The sequence below is a fragment of the Artibeus jamaicensis genome, unplaced genomic scaffold (genome assembly GCF_021234435.1).
Source record: "Artibeus jamaicensis isolate MK-2021 breed Jamaican fruit bat unplaced genomic scaffold, CSHL_Jam_final contig_332, whole genome shotgun sequence".
Taxonomy (NCBI): domain Eukaryota; kingdom Metazoa; phylum Chordata; class Mammalia; order Chiroptera; family Phyllostomidae; genus Artibeus; species Artibeus jamaicensis.
Window position 1 is genome coordinate 5,470,152 of NW_026521788.1, and position 10,553 is coordinate 5,480,704.

The following is a 10,553-nucleotide window of genomic DNA, read 5'->3' on the forward strand; positions in this document are numbered from 1 at the left end:
CAGATGAAGAAACTGAAGGGTAAAGGGTTCTCAGACTACGCAGCTACCCAGTAAGAATCCTGAATTAGAACCTGGGAAACTTCCTGACACTCCTTCGGTGAATAAAGATGGGAAGAAAGCATTACTTTTACAGTACCTAAACAAGTTCATTAGAGAAAAAAATGACTAGAAATGGCTTTTAACAGTATTTTCAAGACTTGGATAGAGGCGATTGAAGGGAACCAGAAGACTGCCTAAGTAGACAAAATAAATAGGGTTTAGAATAGGGAAAGATGGACACAAGCAGGCACTACATTTACTGATGCACACACTGTCCTTAAGTGTCCTGTAACTCAACCATGAGGATTAGGGCCTCAAAGATGAAAAATGGAAACATGAATTGCTGCATGTTGCGGATTTGCTTCTCTTCCTCAGTTCCTACAGTCATTTGGAGAGTATCTTCCAAGCGAGGATGTCAGGGAGGCAGCCAGTCCTGGATAAAAGAAAAGAGGCCATTACTCTTTTGAAAAGGAGGAAACGCCAAAGCCACTGGGGTAGAGAGGAACACTGCCACCTGCTGAACAGTAGAAGTCAATAGAAATGATGCAGTGCCTAGATACAGCATCTCCGTCAGGGTTCAAAATCAGTTAGTCTATTTGCATTCTGAGCAGGTCAGTGCAGAAAGGTTAATTCTAGAATTCAACAGGCCAATGTGTGCTGGAGAAAAGTTGGTCTGTCTCTCGTTTGAGAGGGATAGAGGTCTGCATCCCTGATTCCCTTTCTTTTATGTGTAGTTGTGCCTGTGGGCTCTGAACAGTTTCCTCTAAACCTAAATCTCAAAACAATAAAATATACCTGGATAAAATAAGATAAAAGTGATATGAGAAGAAAAAGCAATACAAATAAGTTTATTTCTGTAATATATACACGTGGTTTAAAATGCCCAGTGGTCTAAAACAACTTTTTCCCAGATTAAAATCTTTTTTCCTTTTCCCATTTCTTCCTCTTCTATTCATATACAAATATACATGCATACAAACAAAAAACAATTGCAAAGGAGAGCTGGGAGAGCGTTGCCTATTCTTTGTACAAAACCTCAGCCTTTCCCTTCTGCTCTGGTCTGAATGTTTGTGTTTCCCTCCTCCCCCAATTCTTATGTTGAAACTTAACCCCCAGGGTGATGGGATTAGGAGATGGGGCCTTTAGGAGGTGATTAGGTCATCAGGGAAGAGCCTTCCGGAATGCGATTAGCATCCCTAGGAAAGAGTCTGGTGAAGCTTGTCTCCCCCTCCCCCACACCACAGGCAGCCCTCACTAGACATAGAAACTGGTGGGACAGGCACCCTGATCTCAGATTTTCACCCTCGAAAACTGTGAGAAATAACTTTCAGTTGTTTATTTGCCACCTGATATGTGGTATTTTGTGATAGCAACCAGGGAACACACTAAGACATTTTTCTTCCATCCAGCTTTCTAGCCACATTTTCCCTGTCTTTTCTTGCCATTCTCTTTCTTCCTGTCCTCATCTTCCTCTTCCTCACCTCTATGTTTCAAGAATCTCTTTATTAATATACAAGAAACTACTATAGCTAGGAAACCAGGTGAGAAGGTGACATTTACAAGAGAGCCAAGTTACAAAATTGTATGTAACTTGTGTTTCACACAAATTGTGAAGCCTCAAGGGCCACAATTCACATCACATGTGATGATCTTTCATGCTTTTTTAATTTTTCAACTACATGAATGTAGTATCTTTAATTTATATTTAATTTTTAAAAACCTATCCTTAGTGGCTCAGTGGTGGGCCAATATTTAATTCTATGGTTCCGCTTAATAATACAATAAAGCAGTTCTAGACCCTGCCCACTTATGTTTCTTATTAACAATGTCTTAGAGTTAATAAAATAGGTTCAAAAGACACTGTCATTGTGATTTAGGTTTTCTGTCTTTTAGGAACATCAGAAAGAACACCACAGAAAAATCTAACATCGTCAGACTTAGTTCAGAAGAGAATTTTATCTTTTCTAAATACAACAGACGAAGAGTTCTCTTTTCTGGGTTTTTGCTGCTTAATTATACTTCAGTGTCTTTCTTTCTTTTTTTTTTTTTAGATTTTTATTTATTTATAGAGAGGGGAAGGGAAGGAGAGAATCATCAATGTGTGGTTGTCCCCCCACTGGGGACCTGGCCTGCAACCCAGATGTGTGCCCTGACTGGGAATCAAACTTTCAACCCTTTGGTTCATAGGCCTGTGCTCAATCCACTGAGCCATACCAGCCAGGCTCATTTCTTACAAGACATACAAGTTTTACATTTCAGGAAAACCTAGAGAAAAAGGATGTCTGTAAACAAAGATCATGGCACTTAAAAATTAATTTGGGAATATATAAAATTTTTAACATAAATTTCATGAAGCCAGAGAACTGGGAGGAAGCTAATGGGTATATACTGTGTACTTTCCAAGAGGAGAAACCCACCTCATCTACCCAACTCTGAGCCATAAGCAGTCTTATCTCAAATTTCTTCTCTGGGCACAGCACCTTTGTCTTGGCTGCTTCCCAGAGTGCACCCCAGGCTTCATTAGCTATTACAGCTCATAAGACTACCTTTTTCTATATCACCTCTTGAAGCAAGTAGGAGGAAAGCCTTAAGTAAGATGTGACTTATTGTTAATGTGTTCTTATGGACTTGCTGTCAGATACTATATTCTATTATTAGGTCTTTATAATGATTTTAAAATGACATGTAACTGTAAAATAGGATTGTGTATGTTTCAAATCTTGTTTATTTTATAATACTGAAGCATTTGACCTACTCACCAGTTAACTTTTCCTTGTTTAAATTTAGCACATTAAACCCTCTCAGTCTTTAGAGTAGAATTCTCCTGCCTGAGAATGTCCCATTACACTGTTTTTGAAATGTACTGCCCTTTTCAGCTACATCCAGAAATTTGCAGGTAACTTACCTTAGTATTTTACTTACTTTGGCAGCTTACTTAGCTTTGGTTTGCTATCAAAATCTAGGTCCAGAAATCCTGACTTCCAGTTCTCTCAAACTGTACAAACTTTTCTAATAACCTTCTCCACTGGGCATCTGTTTACTTTACAATTAACAGGAAGCCTTAAAAGCATTCTTGCTTCAGGTCACGGAATACAACCCAAGTACAGTGCTGTCTTTGTACCATCTCAGTTGATGTAGACTAAGGATGCCCATTAAAGAAAGTCACGAATAAATATATTCCCAGAGGTTGTCACAAAGCAAATTATAGAAAGAAATTAAGCATCTCATAGAACTCGGGTGGGTTACTACTCATTGGTCACCAGTTATTTAAATAAAGTGACCATGGTCTTTCCCCAAAGTTAGAAAACTGCAATGAGACACACAGACAAAGATTCAGAGGGACTTCTCCCTAGTCCTTGAGAGATCAGTGATGCCGCTCACTGAAAGAGTCAACCAGCTCAGGAGCCTCAACAGTAACAGCTCTTCTACTTGAGTATAAGCCTCAGAGCAGTCGTCTTCAAACTAGAGAACTGAGTCACTCAGAGACTGTTAAGGAAACCATTTCCAGGCTTTTCACGTTTATACCTACTCCCTCCTAAATCTGATTTACCTGAGAAGCAGTGTAGTTGAGTGGCCCCCATAGTTCCTAGTCCGCATCTCCCCCTTCTCCCACTTTAAAAGTGAAAGGTGTACCTCTCTCCATGTGAATGCTAAAACGATGTACTGCCCCAAAGTGTAAAAACCTGCAAGGAGCTAAAGACACAGTCTGAAATAATGATGTTGGTGTTGAAAAGCAGAGTGATGCTACTGAGTAACAAACTCTTTTGAAAGTTATTATGTTTGATATTACTAGTCTTCTTGTACATTGAAGGAAAACCTATTCAAATGGTCCATGCTATATCCTTTAAAAAAAGTTTAACATTACTAGTTTTCTAATAAATTGAAGGAAAGCTCATTCAAATGATCCACTGACAAATCACTAAAAATAATTTTAACATTGCTAGCTTTTTAGTAAACTGAAAGAAGATCTGTTTAAATGGTCCATCGATACATCATTAAAAATTAGATCACTAAGTGATGTATAGCACATAATTTGGAAAGCTTTCAAATAAATAAGTGACATCACTAAAACAATTCCTTCCAATTGTTACCTACTTACTTATATAAACAATATTTCTCAGGGTTTACAATGCAAAGTAAAAAGTAGAGATAAACTGATGCTGGACCTATCTCCAAGAAATAAGTGAATTCCTTTATGATATACAAACCAATTTCTTAAAAGCTCCATTGATTTCTTTTCATGTTAAATATTTGTCAATATTTAAAAGTATTTAATTGATCAGTTATGAACTAGGAATAATTAATGACAACTCAATTGAGAAAAATCGAGTTAGAAGTAATGTGGTCTAAGAAATTTTACATAATTTAAATTTCTAAATAAAATTTGTTGCAGAGAAATATGATAGAGTGGCTGACAAAAGACATTCCCACATAACGTGTATTAATTACATTTAGATAATCTGTGGCAGAAATGGAAAGAACATTCAGGTCCAAAAAAAAAGGAGTGATGTAGAATTAATTTCCCACTGTAAGACAAGAGCTCGTTCATGTTGTCAATGTTTTGCTGGATAATGGGGAGTTTCAAATCCCTATGCTATTTATAGTCTATTGGATACATTTAAGAATTCTACTCTTAAATGTTCATGTGTACATTGCAAGGAAATTATTTCCTTGATAACTGTTCAAATTTATGCTGAAAACATTTAATTCTAATTATAGAATATATAAGAAGAAAATGTTTTTCTAAATTATTTGCTAACAAAATGTTTAAATACCCTACTCTAGTTGAACTTTCATACATGTGCATACAAAAACATACATACAAATGTTCATGGCAACATTATTTGCAACAGCGAAAAGTTACAAAGAACTTATTGTCCATCCATATAGAGAAAAATGTAATATTTTCATAAGATGGAATATTATGAACCAGTTTGAAAGGAATAAATTAGAGCAATTTATCACAGAAATACCTCAAGATTTACCAGACCCTAGTTAAATCTGATCCTCAAAATTACAGTGGGTTCCTCTTTCTCTCATATCCTACCCTCTCACAACAAGGAAACCAGTCCAGGAAGCAGGAAGTCCATAGGCTGTGTGACATCACCCAAACTTTGGCCCTGAAGCAGAGAACTTTGAATGGGTGTGTAATGCGACCATATCACACACAGTTGTGATCACAAACACTCCAGGCTGTCTGGGGCATTTTAATGACTACCCCAGCTGGGAGTGGAAGGAGATTAAAAAGGTCAAGGTCCAACAAGAAGGAAAAAGATTTCCTTATTTATTTGAAATTCCTACTTGTCTAGAAAGAGGAAGTAAAGTGTTTATTTACTTTTATAAGAAGAATGGATAGAGGAAATAGTAATCTAGCAAATATCCAATGCTGAGATAAGCAGAAAGTGAACTCTTAGCAAGAAATTAAGTCTATAATAAAATCAGTGTTCATGAGTTTATTTCTACAGGAGAGCAAAATCCATAATGTTCAGTAATGACAAGAAGTTGTTGCCCACATGTATGAATTTCATTTTTCTCTTTCTGTTTAGAGAAATCTGAATATTTGAAAACTTTGAAAGTTAAAATCTGTTTTCTCACTGAGCCCAATTTAAAATTAGTGATAATATAAAATGGGGAGATAGTAAGAGCAATAGTGATAATTGGTGATGCTTATTATCACTAACATTTGTTGGTAACAGAAGTGCATAGGGTCATTAAAGGGCATATCTGAAATCTTATAAGGACCCCTGACATGTTTATATTTTCTCTCCTTGGTCTCTACAAATATGTTTTTATAAGGACAGCCTGGGTGAGCATTGTGGTTCACATGATAATGAATAATTATTGATTACATACATACTGCCAAATGTACTACAGGAATACATCTCATGTATTTCTCACAATTTGACCTGAGACGGCTTCTCTACCACGGGAAAAGAAAACATCCCTCCCCTATAACATTGGAAGCATTGTCATTCCTGCAATTTTCTCCCCAAGGTTTTTACCTTCAGGTAAAATTATCTTCAGGAATTTTCTCCCCAAGGTTTCCAGTATTCTGCAAGTACTCTCCCAGCAGATCCATCCATCTGTTTACCAGACATGCCCACACACGTCCAAAGCTCCCTAGTGAAGTAGCTTGCACACAAGTACCTCTACCAGCGTAAGGCCACATTGCCCTCAATTCACTGACCTCATCTCGTACAAGTACCTCTACCAAAAAGAGAAAGGAAATGTTATCAAATTGATTTTATTCGTTGTCCCTCATAATGTATATATCAAAGGAAGATGCAAGGTGATAACCCTGGACATCAAATGAAACTGGATTGCTATCTGTTGATAAATATTTCCAACTTTTTGCTTCATTTAATACTTTCCTGTTACTTCATTCTCCTCTTTGGAGCTCAGACTAAAGCATTTCTTGAGGTAGTTTTTACAAAACACTTCATCTGAGTCACTTTTGCTTCTCTACACACTATTCCCCCACTAGCTTACCCTGAAAGAAAGGTACTTAACTGTGTATATTCAGATAATAAATTCCTAGAGAGCCTATTTAGCATGAAGGCTAAAAACACCATTTCTGGAGCAGATTGTCTGCTTTCAAACTTTGCTCTGCCACTTACCAGTTGTGAAATCTTTAGCAAGTTATTTCGTCTTTCTGTATCCTATTGTCCCCATCTGTAGAATGGGGACAATATTAGTACCTACCTCATGGAGTTGTTATGAGGATTAAGTGAGGATTATATCACTTAGAACAAACCTGGCACATAGTAAACAGTATATAAGTGCTAGCTGTTGGCAGTTTCTGAGTACAGTTACTAAATCTTATTCCATTGTACTTTCCTCGTTGCCTTCTCTGACACCTTGCATATTTTTGACATACGGTAAGCTTTTAGTAAGTGCTGTGAATGCTGAAGAAATGTCAACAAGTACAAGATAGGAGATGATAGGATGATAAGTATTCTCCTAGTCCTTCTAGATGTCCCCAATAAACAGTACTTTTCAAATAATATTATGTCTTTTATGGGTATAATCTCATTCATACCAATGCTTATGAGGTTAAATAAGCTGCATTAGCCTCTGAGTCCCTCTAGAGTCAAAGCTTGGTAGTGAATCAGTCCAATCACACTGACCTGCCACATGCTTCTCTTAAGTCACATGTCCAACATTGTGACATGAGCAAGAATGCACACAACCTTCTCTTTCCACTTATTCAAAGTTCTCTGTGGGAGCCAGGTTCAGGAGATGTCACCTTCCCCATGGACCAGATAGCTTCCTGGATAATGCCACTTACACACAGAAGGATGCTAGTCCCAGCTGAACTCTACAAATAGGAAACCCGTCGGCTTCCGGAGAACCAGCCTCGTTCACAGTTGTCAGAAGGTAGGGTAACACTTGGGACCAAAACGTCACCTAGACTGCCTAGTTTAAGCCCAGAACAACTCCTAACTATATCTCATTCTTCGATGCAGTGAAGCCACTCTCACTTCCCACTGAAGTCTTGGAGGTAAAACAACAACATAAAAAAACCTTTGTTCTTCTCACAACGCCTAGCAGTTTTTTTCACATATCAGATAGACAGTCAAGTATTTATAAACTCAATGACTACAAGGCTACACGCTTTTTAAAATATATTCTTAAATATACAAAGATAACCTACTGGCTGGATATAATGTGATCCTTAGATAATACCACACATATATTACATTACATTAACATGTCATGTTATATAATCCTTTTCTTTCTATACTTTGTTCTAGGATATTATCTGGAAAGATTTTAATCACAATTCCCATCTTTTGTTTGCCAAACAAAACATTTACAGATGAAATGTCAGGCTTAGTTAGTATTCTGTGCCCTGAAGGGGGGAGAAAAAGGTCTCTGAGGCCCTTTTAATTACAAAGTAAACACAGTAATGTAGCTTTTCCTCAGTAACAGCTTAAATAACCAAAAGTTCCCAGAATGTGAACTCTTAATTTTAGTTGAGATGAACTTTTGTTTTTCAAACAAGTTTGGATAGAATTATCATTTTGTAATATTTCTCTTTTAATTTTCTCTGAGATGGAAGTAGCCAAATCTCGACTGAGTTTTAATTTTACAAATTTTCCTTATTAACTCTGAAACAATGTGATGCTTTAATAGAACTCTAGTGTGGGGGGAATTATTCACTTTGGAATTAGTAATAACCTTATTATTCTTAAGTGAGCCAAGTAGCATTAAGCCATGTCTTCTGGTCTACAGTGGCAAAGGTAAAGCATGGCTCTTAGGAGGACATTACAGAAGGTGGAATGGAAAAAGGAATGGAGCAAGCCCACCAGGAAAAGATGGGAGACAGAGGTGGATAAAGGGCAGGAATTCCCCTCAAAGGTCAACTACTTCTGTAAATCCTGCTCTATTGATTAATCCAAGTTCATAGATGTAAAAAAAATGTGAAGAATGGAAAAAGGAAAAGGAAAGGATGAGATGAAAAAGAATACTGGGTGAAAAAGAGAATTAGAAGTCCATTTGATGGAGAGCAATAATGCATAATGTGAAATTGCCTTGGGTACCAAAGCTCACTGGTCTATTCCAGAGTCTTCAGCCCTCTTGAGACAATAGCCAAGTTCTAGCCTAGTTCCACTCCAATTGTGAGAATCTGTTTTTCATTTTTAAATGATTTCATTTATTTATTTTTAGAGAGAGGAGAAGTATAAAGAGAAGGAGAGAAACACCAATGTGTGGTTGTTTCTCGCGTGCCCCTAGCATGCAACCCAGGCACATGCCCTGACTGGGAATCAACCAGCAACCCTTTGGTTCACAGGTCGGCACTCAATCCCCTGAGCCACACCAACCAGGGCTGTTTTTCATTTTTGATGGTCAAGAATTATTAGCATGTTTTTTATTGCTTTCATATATGAATTTACTTAAACACTATGAACAACTCTACATGAATAAATATGATAACCTAGGTAACATGAACTAATTACTTGAGAATAAAATACCAAAGCTCATTAAAAAGAAAGTGAATGCCCTGAAGAATCCTATAACTATAAGAGATTGAATTCATAGTTAATTAACTTCTAGTTACAGAATGTTTTAATTTTTACATTTTTTAAAGGCCTATATAGTTACACTGTAGTAAACATTTAAAGATGAAATGGAAGTTGCCTTGGTGCTGGAGAATTCTACAAAACAGCCTGAGGATTGGGTAAGCGATAAACTCGTTCATGCAGGAGCTCAGCAAGGGAATTGTCTTGGTAGATGCCATCTATCACCATGGCTAAAGGAGACCCCAACAGGCCAAGGGGTAAGATGTCCTCATATGCCTTCTTTGTGCAAACCTGCTGGGAGAACACAAGGAGAAACTCCCAGACTTGTCCATCAACTTTCCCAAACTCTCCAAGAAATATTTGGAGAGGTGGAAGGCCATGTCTGCAAAGGAAAAGTCAAAGTTCGAAGATATGGCAAAGAGTGACAAAGCTCGCTATGACAGGGAGATGAAAAATTATGTTCCTCCCAAAGGGGATAAGAAAGGAAAGAAAAAAGATCCCAGTGCTCCTAAAAGACCTCCATCAGCCATTTTTCTGTTTTGCTCTGAACATTGCCCAAAGATCAAAAGTGAACACCCTGGTTTATCCATTGGGAATTCTGCAAAAGAATTTAGTGAAATGTGCTCTGAATAGTCAGCCAAAGATAAGCAACCATGTGAACAAAAGCAGCTAAGCTAGAGGAGAAGTATGAAAAAAATATTGCTGCATACTGTGCCAAAGGCAAAGTGGATTGGGAAAGAAGAGACCTGGCAGGCCAACAGGCTCAATGAAGGAGAATGAACCAGAAGATGAGGAGGAAGACAAGGATGAAGATGAAGGATAAATGATGCTTATGGAGTATGTGTGTCTCAGGCAATTGTTTTGCAAAGAATGTGAATTCAAGTGCTGCTCAATATTAGCTTCCATATAAAAACTGTACAGATTTTTGTATAGCTGGTAAGATTCTTTGTAGAGAAAATACTTTTTCCAAAGTGCAGTTTGTAGCTTTTTGAGGGGCTACTACATACAGTTAGATTTTAAGGCTTTGGATGTTAAATGTTTCTAAATATTTAATGGTTTCTTTAATTTCTTGACCTGTGTATGGTAGCACAGCAAACTCACAGGAAATAGTATCAATAGTAAATTTTGGGGTTTTTAGAATGTTGCACTTTGTTTTATAAAAAAATTTTGTAATAAAATTATGTATATTAAAAAATAAAGGTAAAGATGAAATGATACCAATCCTACACAAACTCTTTCAGAAAATAAAAGAGACGGTAACATTTACCAACTTACTTTTATAAAGCCCTGATACCAAAGCCATTAAAAGACAGTATAAGAAAAGGAAACTATAGGTTAATATTTCTCATAATCATTGATATAAAAATCAATATCCTGGCTGGGTAGTTTAGTTGGTCACAGCACCGTCCCCATATGCCAAGGTTTTGGGTTCGATCATGGGTTAGGGCACAGATAACAATGAACCAGTCAATGCATAAATCAGTGGAAAAC

The 10,553-nt window shown here is 37.1% G+C and overlaps 1 pseudogene; it reads left to right on the plus strand.

The window, feature by feature from the left end:
• Positions 1-9,288: 9,288 nt before the first annotated feature.
• On the plus strand, positions 9,289-9,885 carry LOC119057714 (high mobility group protein B2-like; annotated as a pseudogene).
• The last annotated feature ends 668 nt before the right edge of the window (positions 9,886-10,553 follow it).